Raw genomic sequence first — 16,996 nt, forward strand, 5'->3', positions numbered from 1 at the left:
ATTTTTGTGGGGCCAGAAAGGTGCGTCTTTAAAAGGCGATTTCTACGATACCCCACTTTTGCGCGTCGGACCGCGACTTTTTCCGGAAACGCCGAAAAACCGCAATTTTCAGGAGAAACGAGACGTACATCCACCCCCTCTGCCGCCCACCCACCCAACTGACAGCCAGCCAGCAGACAAGCACAGAGAGTTCCGTGGGTCTGTCTGTGATGTCATAAAGGGCCTGCTGATCAATGGCCAGCTCTCTGATTGGCTGCTGTGTTTGATTGACAGATTGAATCTGGCAGCTGATTGGCTGTCTACCCTAAAGTGCATTACACACCCCTGATGGTACCACTGGCTAAGACTCCACCTCAGCTCATTGATTAATTATAAATTTAGAACAAATGATGGATGAAAGCAGGCAGGCCGGCCATTTTTTTCACGCTCATTGGACTTGTTTAATGCAATGCACCTGTGTATATTCACATGCATTCACTTCATGCTGTAACCACTGTGCATAAAAATTTGGAAACATGGCATACAGTGTATCATTTGCTGTCTAAGTCATGTTTCCCATATTTTCCATTGCAAGATACAAGCCGGTTTGAGTGTTTGGGGCACATTTTAGCTAAAATCATCCTACGGGGCCTAACTGCTTATGCTAAAGCCTGCCTATTTTGAATGGCGTAGTGGTCACTGCAACCTCCAAAAAAATCAGGACTTACTACCCCAATAACCTGCTAACTCACCCCTGAAATACTTACTTATTCACACTATTTTGTTCATTTGACTTGTTTCTAATTTGAAATGCCCATTTTTGTGGGGCCAGAAAGGTGCGTCTTTAAAAGGCGATTTCTACGATACCCCACTTTTGCGCGTCGGACCGCGACTTTTTCCGGAAACGCCGAAAAACCGCAATTTTCAGGAGAAACGAGACGTACATCCACCCCCTCTGCCGCCCACCCACCCAACTGACAGCCAGCCAGCAGACAAGCACAGAGAGTTCCGTGGGTCTGTCTGTGATGTCATAAAGGGCCTGCTGATCAATGGCCAGCTCTCTGATTGGCTGCTGTGTTTGATTGACAGATTGAATATGGCAGCTGATTGGCTGTCTACCCTAAAGTGCATTACACACCCCTGATGGTACCACTGGCTAAGACTCCACCTCAGCTCATTGATTAATTATAAATTTAGAACAAATGATGGATGAAAGCAGGCAGGCCGGCCATTTTTTTCACGCTCATTGGACTTGTTTAATGCAATGCACCTGTGTATATTCACATGCATTCACTTCATGCTGTAACCACTGTGCATAAAAATTTGGAAACATGGCATACAGTGTATCATTTGCTGTCTAAGTCATGTTTCCCATATTTTCCATTGCAAGATACAAGCCGGTTTGAGTGTTTGGGGCACATTTTAGCTAAAATCATCCTACGGGGCCTAACTGCTTATGCCAAAGCCTGCCTATTTTGAATGGCGTAGTGGTCACTGCAACCTCCAAAAAAATCAGGACTTACTACCCCAATAACCTGCTAACTCACCCCTGAAATACTTACTTATTCACACTATTTTGTTCATTTGACTTGTTTCTAATTTGAAATGCCCATTTTTGTGGGGCCAGAAAGGTGCGTCTTTAAAAGGCGATTTCTACGATACCCCACTTTTGCGCGTCGGACCGCGACTTTTTCCGGAAACGGCGAAAAACCGCAATTTTCAGGAGAAACGAGACGTACATCCTCCCCCTCTGCCGCCCACCCACCCAACTGACAGCCAGCCAGCAGACAAGCACAGAGAGTTCCGTGGGTCTGTCTGTGATGTCATAAAGGGCCTGCTGATCAATGGCCAGCTCTCTGATTGGCTGCTGTGTTTGATTGACAGATTGAATCTGGCAGCTGATTGGCTGTCTACCCTAAAGTGCATTACACACCCCTGATGGTACCACTGGCTAAGACTCCACCTCAGCTCATTGATTAATTATAAATTTAGAACAAATGATGGATGAAAGCAGGCAGGCCGGCCATTTTTTTCACGCTCATTGGACTTGTTTAATGCAATGCACCTTTGTATATTCACATGCATTCGCTTCATGCTGTAACCACTGTGCATAAAAATTTGGAAACATGGCATACAGTGTATCATTTGCTGTCTAAGTCATGTTTCCCATATTTTCCATTGCAAGATACAAGCCGGTTTGAGTGTTTGGGGCACATTTTAGCTAAAATCATCCTACGGGGCCTAACTGCTTATGCTAAAGCCTGCCTATTTTGAATGGCGTAGTGGTCACTGCAACCTCCAAAAAAATCAGGACTTACTACCCCAATAACCTGCTAACTCACCCCTGAAATACTTACTTATTCACACTATTTTGTTCATTTGACTTGTTTCTAATTTGAAATGCCCATTTTTGTGGGGCCAGAAAGGTGCATCTTTAAAAGGCGATTTCTACGATACCCCACTTTTGCGCGTCGGACCGCGACTTTTTCCGGAAACGCAGAAAAAACGCAATTTTCAGGAGAAACGAGACGTACATCCTCCCCCTCTGCCGCCCACCCACCCAACTGACAGCCAGCCAGCAGACAAGCACAGAGAGTTCCGTGGGTCTGTCTGTGATGTCATAAAGGGCCTGCTGATCAATGGCCAGCTCTCTGATTGGCTGCTGTGTTTGATTGACAGATTGAATCTGGCAGCTGATTGGCTGTCTACCCTAAAGTGCATTACACACCCCTGATGGTACCACTGGCTAAGACTCCACCTCAGCTCATTGATTAATTATAAATTTAGAACAAATGATGGATGAAAGCAGGCAGGCCGGCCATTTTTTTCACGCTCATTGGACTTGTTTAATGCAATGCACCTGTGTATATTCACATGCATTCACTTCATGCTGTAACCACTGTGCATAAAAATTTGGAAACATGGCATACAGTGTATCATTTGCTGTCTAAGTCATGTTTCCCATATTTTCCATTGCAAGATACAAGCCGGTTTGAGTGTTTGGGGCACATTTTAGCTAAAATCATCCTACGGGGCCTAACTGCTTATGCCAAAGCCTGCCTATTTTGAATGGCGTAGTGGTCAATGCAACCTCCAAAAAAATCAGGACTTACTACCCCAATAACCTGCTAACTCACCCCTGAAATACTTACTTATTCACACTATTTTGTTCATTTGACTTGTTTCTAATTTGAAATGCCCATTTTTGTGGGGCCAGAAAGGTGCGTCTTTAAAAGGCGATTTCTACGATACCCCACTTTTGCGCGTCGGACCGCGACTTTTTCCGGAAACGCCGAAAAACCGCAATTTTCAGGAGAAACGAGACGTACATCCTCCCCCTCTGCCGCCCACCCACCCAACTGACAGCCAGCCAGCAGACAAGCACAGAGAGTTCCGTGGGTCTGTCTGTGATGTCATAAAGGGCCTGCTGATCAATGGCCAGCTCTCTGATTGGCTGCTGTGTTTGATTGACAGATTGAATCTGGCAGCTGATTGGCTGTCTACCCTAAAGTGCATTACACACCCCTGATGGTACCACTGGCTAAGACTCCACCTCAGCTCATTGATTAATTATAAATTTAGAACAAATGATGGATGAAAGCAGGCAGGCCGGCCATTTTTTTCACGCTCATTGGACTTGTTTAATGCAATGCACCTTTGTATATTCACATGCATTCGCTTCATGCTGTAACCACTGTGCATAAAAATTTGGAAACATGGCATACAGTGTATCATTTGCTGTCTAAGTCATGTTTCCCATATTTTCCATTGCAAGATACAAGCCGGTTTGAGTGTTTGGGGCACATTTTAGCTAAAATCATCCTACGGGGCCTAACTGCTTATGCCAAAGCCTGCCTATTTTGAATGGCGTAGTGGTCAATGCAACCTCCAAAAAAATCAGGACTTACTACCCCAATAACCTGCTAACTCACCCCTGAAATACTTACTTATTCACACTATTTTGTTCATTTGACTTGTTTCTAATTTGAAATGCCCATTTTTGTGGGGCCAGAAAGGTGCGTCTTTAAAAGGCGATTTCTACGATACCCCACTTTTGCGCGTCGGACCGTGACTTTTTCCGGAAACGCCGAAAAACCGCAATTTTCAGGAGAAACGAGACGTACATCCTCCCCCTCTGCCGCCCACCCACCCAACTGACAGCCAGCCAGCAGACAAGCACAGAGAGTTCCGTGGGTCTGTCTGTGATGTCATAAAGGGCCTGCTGATCAATGGCCAGCTCTCTGATTGGCTGCTGTGTTTGATTGACAGATTGAATCTGGCAGCTGATTGGCTGTCTACCCTAAAGTGCATTACACACCCCTGATGGTACCACTGGCTAAGACTCCACCTCAGCTCATTGATTAATTATAAATTTAGAACAAATGATGGATGAAAGCAGGCAGGCCGGCCATTTTTTTCACGCTCATTGGACTTGTTTAATGCAATGCACCTGTGTATATTCACATGCATTCACTTCATGCTGTAACCACTGTGCATAAAAATTTGGAAACATGGCATACAGTGTATCATTTGCTGTCTAAGTCATGTTTCCCATATTTTCCATTGCAAGATACAAGCCGGTTTGAGTGTTTGGGGCACATTTTAGCTAAAATCATCCTACGGGGCCTAACTGCTTATGCTAAAGCCTGCCTATTTTGAATGGCGTAGTGGTCACTGCAACCTCCAAAAAAATCAGGACTTACTACCCCAATAACCTGCTAACTCACCCCTGAAATACTTACTTATTCACACTATTTTGTTCATTTGACTTGTTTCTAATTTGAAATGCCCATTTTTGTGGGGCCAGAAAGGTGCGTCTTTAAAAGGCGATTTCTACGATACCCCACTTTTGCGCGTCGGACCGCGACTTTTTCCGGAAACGCCGAAAAACCGCAATTTTCAGGAGAAACGAGACGTACATCCACCCCCTCTGCCGCCCACCCACCCAACTGACAGCCAGCCAGCAGACAAGCACAGAGAGTTCCGTGGGTCTGTCTGTGATGTCATAAAGGGCCTGCTGATCAATGGCCAGCTCTCTGATTGGCTGCTGTGTTTGATTGACAGATTGAATCTGGCAGCTGATTGGCTGTCTACCCTAAAGTGCATTACACACCCCTGATGGTACCACTGGCTAAGACTCCACCTCAGCTCATTGATTAATTATAAATTTAGAACAAATGATGGATGAAAGCAGGCAGGCCGGCCATTTTTTTCACGCTCATTGGACTTGTTTAATGCAATGCACCTGTGTATATTCACATGCATTCACTTCATGCTGTAACCACTGTGCATAAAAATTTGGAAACATGGCATACAGTGTATCATTTGCTGTCTAAGTCATGTTTCCCATATTTTCCATTGCAAGATACAAGCCGGTTTGAGTGTTTGGGGCACATTTTAGCTAAAATCATCCTACGGGGCCTAACTGCTTATGCTAAAGCCTGCCTATTTTGAATGGCGTAGTGGTCACTGCAACCTCCAAAAAAATCAGGACTTACTACCCCAATAACCTGCTAACTCACCCCTGAAATACTTACTTATTCACACTATTTTGTTCATTTGACTTGTTTCTAATTTGAAATGTCCATTTTTGTGGGGCCAGAAAGGTGCGTCTTTAAAAGGCGATTTCTACGATACCCCACTTTTGCGCGTCGGACCGCGACTTTTTCCGGAAACGCCGAAAAACCGCAATTTTCAGGAGAAACGAGACGTACATCCTCCCCCTCTGCCGCCCACCCAACTGACAGCCAGCCAGCAGACAAGCACAGAGAGTTCCGTGGGTCTGTATGTGATGTCATAAAGGGCCTGCTGATCAATGGCCAGCTCTCTGATTGGCTGCTGTGTTTGATTGACAGATTGAATCTGGCAGCTGATTGGCTGTCTACCCTAAAGTGCATTACACACCCCTGATGGTGCCACTGGCTAAGACTCCACCTCAGCTCATTGATTAATTATAAATTTAGAACAAATGATGGATGAAAGCAGGCAGGCCGGCCATTTTTTTCACGCTCATTGGACTTGTTTATTGCAATGCACCTGTGTATATTCACATGCATTCACTTCATGCTGTAACCACTGTGCATAAAAATTTGGAAACATGGCATACAGTGTATCATTTGCTGTCTAAGTCATGTTTCCCATATTTTCCATTGCAAGATACAAGCCGGTTTGAGTGTTTGGGGCACATTTTAGCTAAAATCATCCTACGGGGCCTAACTGCTTATGCTAAAGCCTGCCTATTTTGAATGGCGTAGTGGTCACTGCAACCTCCAAAAAAATCAGGACTTACTACCCCAATAACCTGCTAACTCACCCCTGAAATACTTACTTATTCACACTATTTTGTTCATTTGACTTGTTTCTAATTTGAAATGCCCATTTTTGTGGGGCCAGAAAGGTGCGTCTTTAAAAGGCGATTTCTACGATACCCCACTTTTGCGCGTCGGACCGCGACTTTTTCCGGAAACGCCGAAAAACCGCAATTTTCAGGAGAAACGAGACGTACATCCTCCCCCTCTGCCGCCCACCCACCCAACTGACAGCCAGCCAGCAGACAAGCACAGAGAGTTCCGTGGGTCTGTCTGTGATGTCATAAAGGGCCTGCTGATCAATGGCCAGCTCTCTGATTGGCTGCTGTGTTTGATTGACAGATTGAATCTGGCAGCTGATTGGCTGTCTACCCTAAAGTGCATTACACACCCCTGATGGTACCACTGGCTAAGACTCCACCTCAGCTCATTGATTAATTATAAATTTAGAACAAATGATGGATGAAAGCAGGCAGGCCGGCCATTTTTTTCACGCTCATTGGACTTGTTTAATGCAATGCACCTTTGTATATTCACATGCATTCGCTTCATGCTGTAACCACTGTGCATAAAAATTTGGAAACATGGCATACAGTGTATCATTTGCTGTCTAAGTCATGTTTCCCATATTTTCCATTGCAAGATACAAGCCGGTTTGAGTGTTTGGGGCACATTTTAGCTAAAATCATCCTACGGGGCCTAAATGCTTATGCCAAAGCCTGCCTATTTTGAATGGCGTAGTGGTCAATGCAACCTCCAAAAAAATCAGGACTTACTACCCCAATAACCTGCTAACTCACCCCTGAAATACTTACTTATTCACACTATTTTGTTCATTTGACTTGTTTCTAATTTGAAATGCCCATTTTTGTGGAGCCAGAAAGGTGCGTCTTTAAAAGGCGATTTCTACGATACCCCACTTTTGCGCGTCGGACCGCGACTTTTTCCGGAAACGCAGAAAAACCGCAATTTTCAGGAGAAACGAGACGTACATCCACCCCCTCTGCCGCCCACCCACCCAACTGACAGCCAGCCAGCAGACAAGCACAGAGAGTTCCGTGGGTCTGTCTGTGATGTCATAAAGGGCCTGCTGATCAATGGCCAGCTCTCTGATTGGCTGCTGTGTTTGATTGACAGATTGAATCTGGCAGCTGATTGGCTGTCTACCCTAAAGTGCATTACACACCCCTGATGGTACCACTGGCTAAGACTCCACCTCAGCTCATTGATTAATTATAAATTTAGAACAAATGATGGATGAAAGCAGGCAGGCCGGCCATTTTTTTCACGCTCATTGGACTTGTTTAATGCAATGCACCTGTGTATATTCACATGCATTCACTTCATGCTGTAACCACTGTGCATAAAAATTTGGAAACATGGCATACAGTGTATCATTTGCTGTCTAAGTCATGTTTCCCATATTTTCCATTGCAAGATACAAGCCGGTTTGAGTGTTTGGGGCACATTTTAGCTAAAATCATCCTACGGGGCCTAACTGCTTATGCTAAAGCCTGCCTATTTTGAATGGCGTAGTGGTCACTGCAACCTCCAAAAAAATCAGGACTTACTACCCCAATAACCTGCTAACTCACCCCTGAAATACTTACTTATTCACACTATTTTGTTCATTTGACTTGTTTCTAATTTGAAATGTCCATTTTTGTGGGGCCAGAAAGGTGCGTCTTTAAAAGGCGATTTCTACGATACCCCACTTTTGCGCGTCGGACCGCGACTTTTTCCGGAAACGCCGAAAAACCGCAATTTTCAGGAGAAACGAGACGTACATCCTCCCCCTCTGCCGCCCACCCAACTGACAGCCAGCCAGCAGACAAGCACAGAGAGTTCCGTGGGTCTGTATGTGATGTCATAAAGGGCCTGCTGATCAATGGCCAGCTCTCTGATTGGCTGCTGTGTTTGATTGACAGATTGAATCTGGCAGCTGATTGGCTGTCTACCCTAAAGTGCATTACACACCCCTGATGGTGCCACTGGCTAAGACTCCACCTCAGCTCATTGATTAATTATAAATTTAGAACAAATGATGGATGAAAGCAGGCAGGCCGGCCATTTTTTTCACGCTCATTGGACTTGTTTATTGCAATGCACCTGTGTATATTCACATGCATTCACTTCATGCTGTAACCACTGTGCATAAAAATTTGGAAACATGGCATACAGTGTATCATTTGCTGTCTAAGTCATGTTTCCCATATTTTCCATTGCAAGATACAAGCCGGTTTGAGTGTTTGGGGCACATTTTAGCTAAAATCATCCTACGGGGCCTAACTGCTTATGCTAAAGCCTGCCTATTTTGAATGGCGTAGTGGTCACTGCAACCTCCAAAAAAATCAGGACTTACTACCCCAATAACCTGCTAACTCACCCCTGAAATACTTACTTATTCACACTATTTTGTTCATTTGACTTGTTTCTAATTTGAAATGCCCATTTTTGTGGGGCCAGAAAGGTGCGTCTTTAAAAGGCGATTTCTACGATACCCCACTTTTGCGCGTCGGACCGCGACTTTTTCCGGAAACGCCGAAAAACCGCAATTTTCAGGAGAAACGAGACGTACATCCTCCCCCTCTGCTGCCCACCCACCCAACTGACAGCCAGCCAGCAGACAAGCACAGAGAGTTCCGTGGGTCTGTCTGTGATGTCATAAAGGGCCTGCTGATCAATGGCCAGCTCTCTGATTGGCTGCTGTGTTTGATTGACAGATTGAATCTGGCAGCTGATTGGCTGTCTACCCTAAAGTGCATTACACACCCCTGATGGTACCACTGGCTAAGACTCCACCTCAGCTCATTGATTAATTATAAATTTAGAACAAATGATGGATGAAAGCAGGCAGGCCGGCCATTTTTTTCACGCTCATTGGACTTGTTTAATGCAATGCACCTTTGTATATTCACATGCATTCGCTTCATGCTGTAACCACTGTGCATAAAAATTTGGAAACATGGCATACAGTGTATCATTTGCTGTCTAAGTCATGTTTCCCATATTTTCCATTGCAAGATACAAGCCGGTTTGAGTGTTTGGGGCACATTTTAGCTAAAATCATCCTACGGGGCCTAAATGCTTATGCCAAAGCCTGCCTATTTTGAATGGCGTAGTGGTCAATGCAACCTCCAAAAAAATCAGGACTTACTACCCCAATAACCTGCTAACTCACCCCTGAAATACTTACTTATTCACACTATTTTGTTCATTTGACTTGTTTCTAATTTGAAATGCCCATTTTTGTGGAGCCAGAAAGGTGCGTCTTTAAAAGGCGATTTCTACGATACCCCACTTTTGCGCGTCGGACCGCGACTTTTTCCGGAAACGCTGAAAAACCACAATTTTCAGGAGAAACGAGACGTACATCCTCCCCCTCTGCCGCCCACCCACCCAACTGACAGCCAGCCAGCAGACAAGCACAGAGAGTTCCGTGGGTCTGTCTGTGATGTCATAAAGGGCCTGCTGATCAATGGCCAGCTCTCTGATTGGCTGCTGTGTTTGATTGACAGATTGAATCTGGCAGCTGATTGGCTGTCTACCCTAAAGTGCATTACACACCCCTGATGGTACCACTGGCTAAGACTCCACCTCAGCTCATTGATTAATTATAAATTTAGAACAAATGATGGATGAAAGCAGGCAGGCCGGCCATTTTTTTCACGCTCATTGGACTTGTTTAATGCAATGCACCTGTGTATATTCACATGCATTCACTTCATGCTGTAACCACTGTGCATAAAAATTTGGAAACATGGCATACAGTGTATCATTTGCTGTCTAAGTCATGTTTCCCATATTTTCCATTGCAAGATACAAGCCGGTTTGAGTGTTTGGGGCACATTTTAGCTAAAATCATCCTACGGGGCCTAAATGCTTATGCTAAAGCCTGCCTATTTTGAATGGCGTAGTGGTCACTGCAACCTCCAAAAAAATCAGGACTTACTACCCCAATAACCTGCTAACTCACCCCTGAAATACTTACTTATTCACACTATTTTGTTCATTTGACTTGTTTCTAATTTGAAATGCCCATTTTTGTGGGGCCAGAAAGGTGCGTCTTTAAAAGGCGATTTCTACGATACCCCACTTTTGCGCGTCGGACCGCGACTTTTTCCAGAAACACCGAAAAACCGCAATTTTCAGGAGAAACGAGACGTACATCCACCCCCTCTGCCGCCCACCCACCCAACTGAAAGCCAGCCAGCAGACAAGCACAGAGAGTTCCGTGGGTCTGTCTGTGATGTCATAAAGGGCCTGCTGATCAATGGCCAGCTCTCTGATTGGCTGCTGTGTTTGATTGACAGATTGAATCTGGCAGCTGATTGGCTGTCTACCCTAAAGTGCATTACACACCCCTGATGGTACCACTGGCTAAGACTCCACCTCAGTTCATTGATTAATTATAAATTTAGAACAAATGATGGATGAAAGCAGGCAGGCCGGCCATTTTTTTCACGCTCATTGGACTTGTTTAATGCAATGCACCTGTGTATATTCACATGCATTCACTTCATGCTGTAACCACTGTGCATAAAAATTTGGAAATATGGCATACAGTGTATCATTTGCTGTCTAAGTCATGTTTCCCATATTTTCCATTGCAAGATACAAGCCGGTTTGAGTGTTTGGGGCACATTTTAGCTAAAATCATCCTACGGGGCCTAACTGCTTATGCCAAAGCCTGCCTATTTTGAATGGCGTAGTGGTCACTGCAACCTCCAAAAAAATCAGGACTTACTACCCCAATAACCTGCTAACTCACCCCTGAAATACTTACTTATTCACACTATTTTGTTCATTTGACTTGTTTCTAATTTGAAATGCCCATTTTTGTGGGGCCAGAAAGGTGCGTCTTTAAAAGGCGATTTCTACGATACCCCACTTTTGCGCGTCGGACCGCGACTTTTTCCGGAAACGCCGAAAAACCGCAATTTTCAGGAGAAACGAGACGTACATCCTCCCCCTCTGCCGCCCACCCACCCAACTGACAGCCAGCCAGCAGACAAGCACAGAGAGTTCCGTGGGTCTGTCTGTGATGTCATAAAGGGCCTGCTGATCAATGGCCAGCTCTCTGATTGGCTGCTGTGTTTGATTGACAGATTGAATCTGGCAGCTGATTGGCTGTCTACCCTAAAGTGCATTACACACCCCTGATGGTACCACTGGCTAAGACTCCACCTCAGCTCATTGATTAATTATAAATTTAGAACAAATGATGGATGAAAGCAGGCAGGCCGGCCATTTTTTTCACGCTCATTGGACTTGTTTAATGCAATGCACCTGTGTATATTCACATGCATTCGCTTCATGCTGTAACCACTGTGCATAAAAATTTGGAAACATGGCATACAGTGTATCATTTGCTGTCTAAGTCATGTTTCCCATATTTTCCATTGCAAGATACAAGCCGGTTTGAGTGTTTGGGGCACATTTTAGCTAAAATCATCCTACGGGGCCTAACTGCTTATGCCAAAGCCTGCCTATTTTGAATGGCGTAGTGGTCAATGCAACCTCCAAAAAAATCAGGACTTACTACCCCAATAACCTGCTAACTCACCCCTGAAATACTTACTTATTCACACTATTTTGTTCATTTGACTTGTTTCTAATTTGAAATGCCCATTTTTGTGGGGCCAGAAAGGTGCGTCTTTAAAAGGCGATTTCTACGATACCCCACTTTTGCGCGTCGGACCGCGACTTTTTCCGGAAACGCCGAAAAACCGCAATTTTCAGGAGAAACGAGACGTACATCCTCCCCCTCTGCCGCCCACCCACCCACCCAACTGACAGCCAGCCAGCAGACAAGCACAGAGAGTTCCGTGGGTCTGTCTGTGATGTCATAAAGGGCCTGCTGATCAATGGCCAGCTCTCTGATTGGCTGCTGTGTTTGATTGACAGATTGAATCTGGCAGCTGATTGGCTGTCTACCCTAAAGTGCATTACACACCCCTGATGGTACCACTGGCTAAGACTCCACCTCAGCTCATTGATTAATTATAAATTTAGAACAAATGATGGATGAAAGCAGGCAGGCCGGCCATTTTTTTCACGCTCATTGGACTTGTTTAATGCAATGCACCTTTGTATATTCACATGCATTCGCTTCATGCTGTAACCACTGTGCATAAAAATTTGGAAACATGGCATACAGTGTATCATTTGCTGTCTAAGTCATGTTTCCCATATTTTCCATTGCAAGATACAAGCCGGTTTGAGTGTTTGGGGCACATTTTAGCTAAAATCATCCTACGGGGCCTAACTGCTTATGCTAAAGCCTGCCTATTTTGAATGGCGTAGTGGTCACTGCAACCTCCAAAAAAATCAGGACTTACTACCCCAATAACCTGCTAACTCACCCCTGAAATACTTACTTATTCACACTATTTTGTTCATTTGACTTGTTCCTAATTTGAAATGCCCATTTTTGTGGGGCCAGAAAGGTGCGTCTTTAAAAGGCGATTTCTACGATACCCCACTTTTGCGCGTCGGACCGCGACTTTTTCCGGAAACGCCGAAAAACCGCAATTTTCAGGAGAAACGAGACATACATCCACCCCCTCTGCCGCCCACCCACCCAACTGACAGCCAGCCAGCAGACAAGCACAGAGAGTTCCGTGGGTCTGTCTGTGATGTCATAAAGGGCCTGCTGATCAATGGCCAGCTCTCTGATTGGCTGCTGTGTTTGATTGACAGATTGAATCTGGCAGCTGATTGGCTGTCTACCCTAAAGTGCATTACACACCCCTGATGGTACCACTGGCTAAGACTCCACCTCAGCTCATTGATTAATTATAAATTTAGAACAAATGATGGATGAAAGCAGGCAGGCCGGCCATTTTTTTCACGCTCATTGGACTTGTTTAATGCAATGCACCTGTGTATATTCACATGCATTCACTTCATGCTGTAACCACTGTGCATAAAAATTTGGAAACATGGCATACAGTGTATCATTTGCTGTCTAAGTCATGTTTCCCATATTTTCCATTGCAAGATACAAGCCGGTTTGAGTGTTTGGGGCACATTTTAGCTAAAATCATCCTACGGGGCCTAAATGCTTATGCTAAAGCCTGCCTATTTTGAATGGCGTAGTGGTCACTGCAACCTCCAAAAAAATCAGGACTTACTACCCCAATAACCTGCTAACTCACCCCTGAAATACTTACTTATTCACACTATTTTGTTCATTTGACTTGTTTCTAATTTGAAATGCCCATTTTTGTGGGGCCAGAAAGGTGCGTCTTTAAAAGGCGATTTCTACGATACCCCACTTTTGCGCGTCGGACCGCGACTTTTTCCGGAAACGCTGAAAAACCGCAATTTTCAGGAGAAACGAGACGTACATCCTCCCCCTCTGCCGCCCACCCACCCAACTGACAGCCAGCCAGCAGACAAGCACAGAGAGTTCCGTGGGTCTGTCTGTGATGTCATAAAGGGCCTGCTGATCAATGGCCAGCTCTCTGATTGGCTGCTGTGTTTGATTGACAGATTGAATCTGGCAGCTGATTGGCTGTCTACCCTAAAGTGCATTACACACCCCTGATGGTACCACTGGCTAAGACTCCACCTCAGCTCATTGATTAATTATAAATTTAGAACAAATGATGGATGAAAGCAGGCAGGCCGGCCATTTTTTTCACGCTCATTGGACTTGTTTAATGCAATGCACCTTTGTATATTCACATGCATTCGCTTCATGCTGTAACCACTGTGCATAAAAATTTGGAAACATGGCATACAGTGTATCATTTGCTGTCTAAGTCATGTTTCCCATATTTTCCATTGCAAGATACAAGCCGGTTTGAGTGTTTGGGGCACATTTTAGCTAAAATCATCCTACGGGGCCTAACTGCTTATGCCAAAGCCTGCCTATTTTGAATGGCGTAGTGGTCAATGCAACCTCCAAAAAAATCAGGACTTACTACCCCAATAACCTGCTAACTCACCCCTGAAATACTTACTTATTCACACTATTTTGTTCATTTGACTTGTTTCTAATTTGAAATGCCCATTTTTGTGGGGCCAGAAAGGTGCGTCTTTAAAAGGCGATTTCTACGATACCCCACTTTTGCGCGTCGGACCGCGACTTTTTCCGGAAACGCCGAAAAACCGCAATTTTCAGGAGAAACGAGACGTACATCCTCCCCCTCTGCCGGCCACCCACCCAACTGACAGCCAGCCAGCAGACAAGCACAGAGAGTTCCGTGGGTCTGTCTGTGATGTCATAAAGGGCCTGCTGATCAATGGCCAGCTCTCTGATTGGCTGCTGTGTTTGATTGACAGATTGAATCTGGCAGCTGATTGGCTGTCTACCCTAAAGTGCATTACACACCCCTGATGGTACCACTGGCTAAGACTCCACCTCAGCTCATTGATTAATTATAAATTTAGAACAAATGATGGATGAAAGCAGGCAGGCCGGCCATTTTTTTCACGCTCATTGGACTTGTTTAATGCAATGCACCTGTGTATATTCACATGCATTCACTTCATGCTGTAACCACTGTGCATAAAAATTTGGAAACATGGCATACAGTGTATCATTTGCTGTCTAAGTCATGTTTCCCATATTTTCCATTGCAAGATAGAAAGCCGGTTTGAGTGTTTGGGGCACATTTTAGCTAAAATCATCCTACGGGGCCTAAATGCTTATGCTAAAGCCTGCCTATTTTGAATGGCGTAGTGGTCACTGCAACCTCCAAAAAAATCAGGACTTACTACCCCAATAACCTGCTAACTCACCCCTGAAATACTTACTTATTCACACTATTTTGTTCATTTGACTTGTTTCTAATTTGAAATGCCCATTTTTGTGGGGCCAGAAAGGTGCGTCTTTAAAAGGCGATTTCTACGATACCCCACTTTTGCGCGTCGGACCGCGACTTTTTCCAGAAACGCCGAAAAACCGCAATTTTCAGGAGAAACGAGACGTACATCCACCCCCTCTGCCGCCCACCCACCCAACTGAAAGCCAGCCAGCAGACAAGCACAGAGAGTTCCGTGGGTCTGTCTGTGATGTCATAAAGGGCCTGCTGATCAATGGCCAGCTCTCTGATTGGCTGCTGTGTTTGATTGACAGATTGAATCTGGCAGCTGATTGGCTGTCTACCCTAAAGTGCATTACACACCCCTGATGGTACCACTGGCTAAGACTCCACCTCAGCTCATTGATTAATTATAAATTTAGAACAAATGATGGATGAAAGCAGGCAGGCCGGCCATTTTTTTCACGCTCATTGGACTTGTTTAATGCAATGCACCTGTGTATATTCACATGCATTCACTTCATGCTGTAACCACTGTGCATAAAAATTTGGAAATATGGCATACAGTGTATCATTTGCTGTCTAAGTCATGTTTCCCATATTTTCCATTGCAAGATACAAGCCGGTTTGAGTGTTTGGGGCACATTTTAGCTAAAATCATCCTACGGGGCCTAACTGCTTATGCCAAAGCCTGCCTATTTTGAATGGCGTAGTGGTCACTGCAACCTCCAAAAAAATCAGGACTTACTACCCCAATAACCTGCTAACTCACCCCTGAAATACTTACTTATTCACACTATTTTGTTCATTTGACTTGTTTCTAATTTGAAATGCCCATTTTTGTGGGGCCAGAAAGGTGCGTCTTTAAAAGGCGATTTCTACGATACCCCACTTTTGCGCGTCGGACCGCGACTTTTTCCGGAAACGCCGAAAAACCGCAATTTTCAGGAGAAACGAGACGTACATCCTCCCCCTCTGCCGCCCACCCACCCAACTGACAGCCAGCCAGCAGACAAGCACAGAGAGTTCCGTGGGTCTGTCTGTGATGTCATAAAGGGCCTGCTGATCAATGGCCAGCTCTCTGATTGGCTGCTGTGTTTGATTGACAGATTGAATCTGGCAGCTGATTGGCTGTCTACCCTAAAGTGCATTACACACCCCTGATGGTACCACTGGCTAAGACTCCACCTCAGCTCATTGATTAATTATAAATTTAGAACAAATGATGGATGAAAGCAGGCAGGCCGGCCATTTTTTTCACGCTCATTGGACTTGTTTAATGCAATGCACCTGTGTATATTCACATGCATTCGCTTCATGCTGTAACCACTGTGCATAAAAATTTGGAAACATGGCATACAGTGTATCATTTGCTGTCTAAGTCATGTTTCCCATATTTTCCATTGCAAGATACAAGCCGGTTTGAGTGTTTGGGGCACATTTTAGCTAAAATCATCCTACGGGGCCTAACTGCTTATGCCAAAGCCTGCCTATTTTGAATGGCGTAGTGGTCAATGCAACCTCCAAAAAAATCAGGACTTACTACCCCAATAACCTGCTAACTCACCCCTGAAATACTTACTTATTCACACTATTTTGTTCATTTGACTTGTTTCTAATTTGAAATGCCCATTTTTGTGGGGCCAGAAAGGTGCGTCTTTAAAAGGCGATTTCTACGATACCCCACTTTTGCGCGTCGGACCGCGACTTTTTCCGGAAACGCCGAAAAACCGCAATTTTCAGGAGAAACGAGACGTACATCCTCCCCCTCTGCCGCCCACCCACCCACCCAACTGACAGCCAGCCAGCAGACAAGCACAGAGAGTTCCGTGGGTCTGTCTGTGATGTCATAAAGGGCCTGCTGATCAATGGCCAGCTCTCTGATTGGCTGCTGTGTTTGATTGACAGATTGAATCTGGCAGCTGATTGGCTGTC

This window comes from Crinia signifera, chromosome 2 (assembly GCF_055691185.1).
Source record: "Crinia signifera chromosome 2, ASM5569118v1, whole genome shotgun sequence".
Taxonomy (NCBI): domain Eukaryota; kingdom Metazoa; phylum Chordata; class Amphibia; order Anura; family Myobatrachidae; genus Crinia; species Crinia signifera.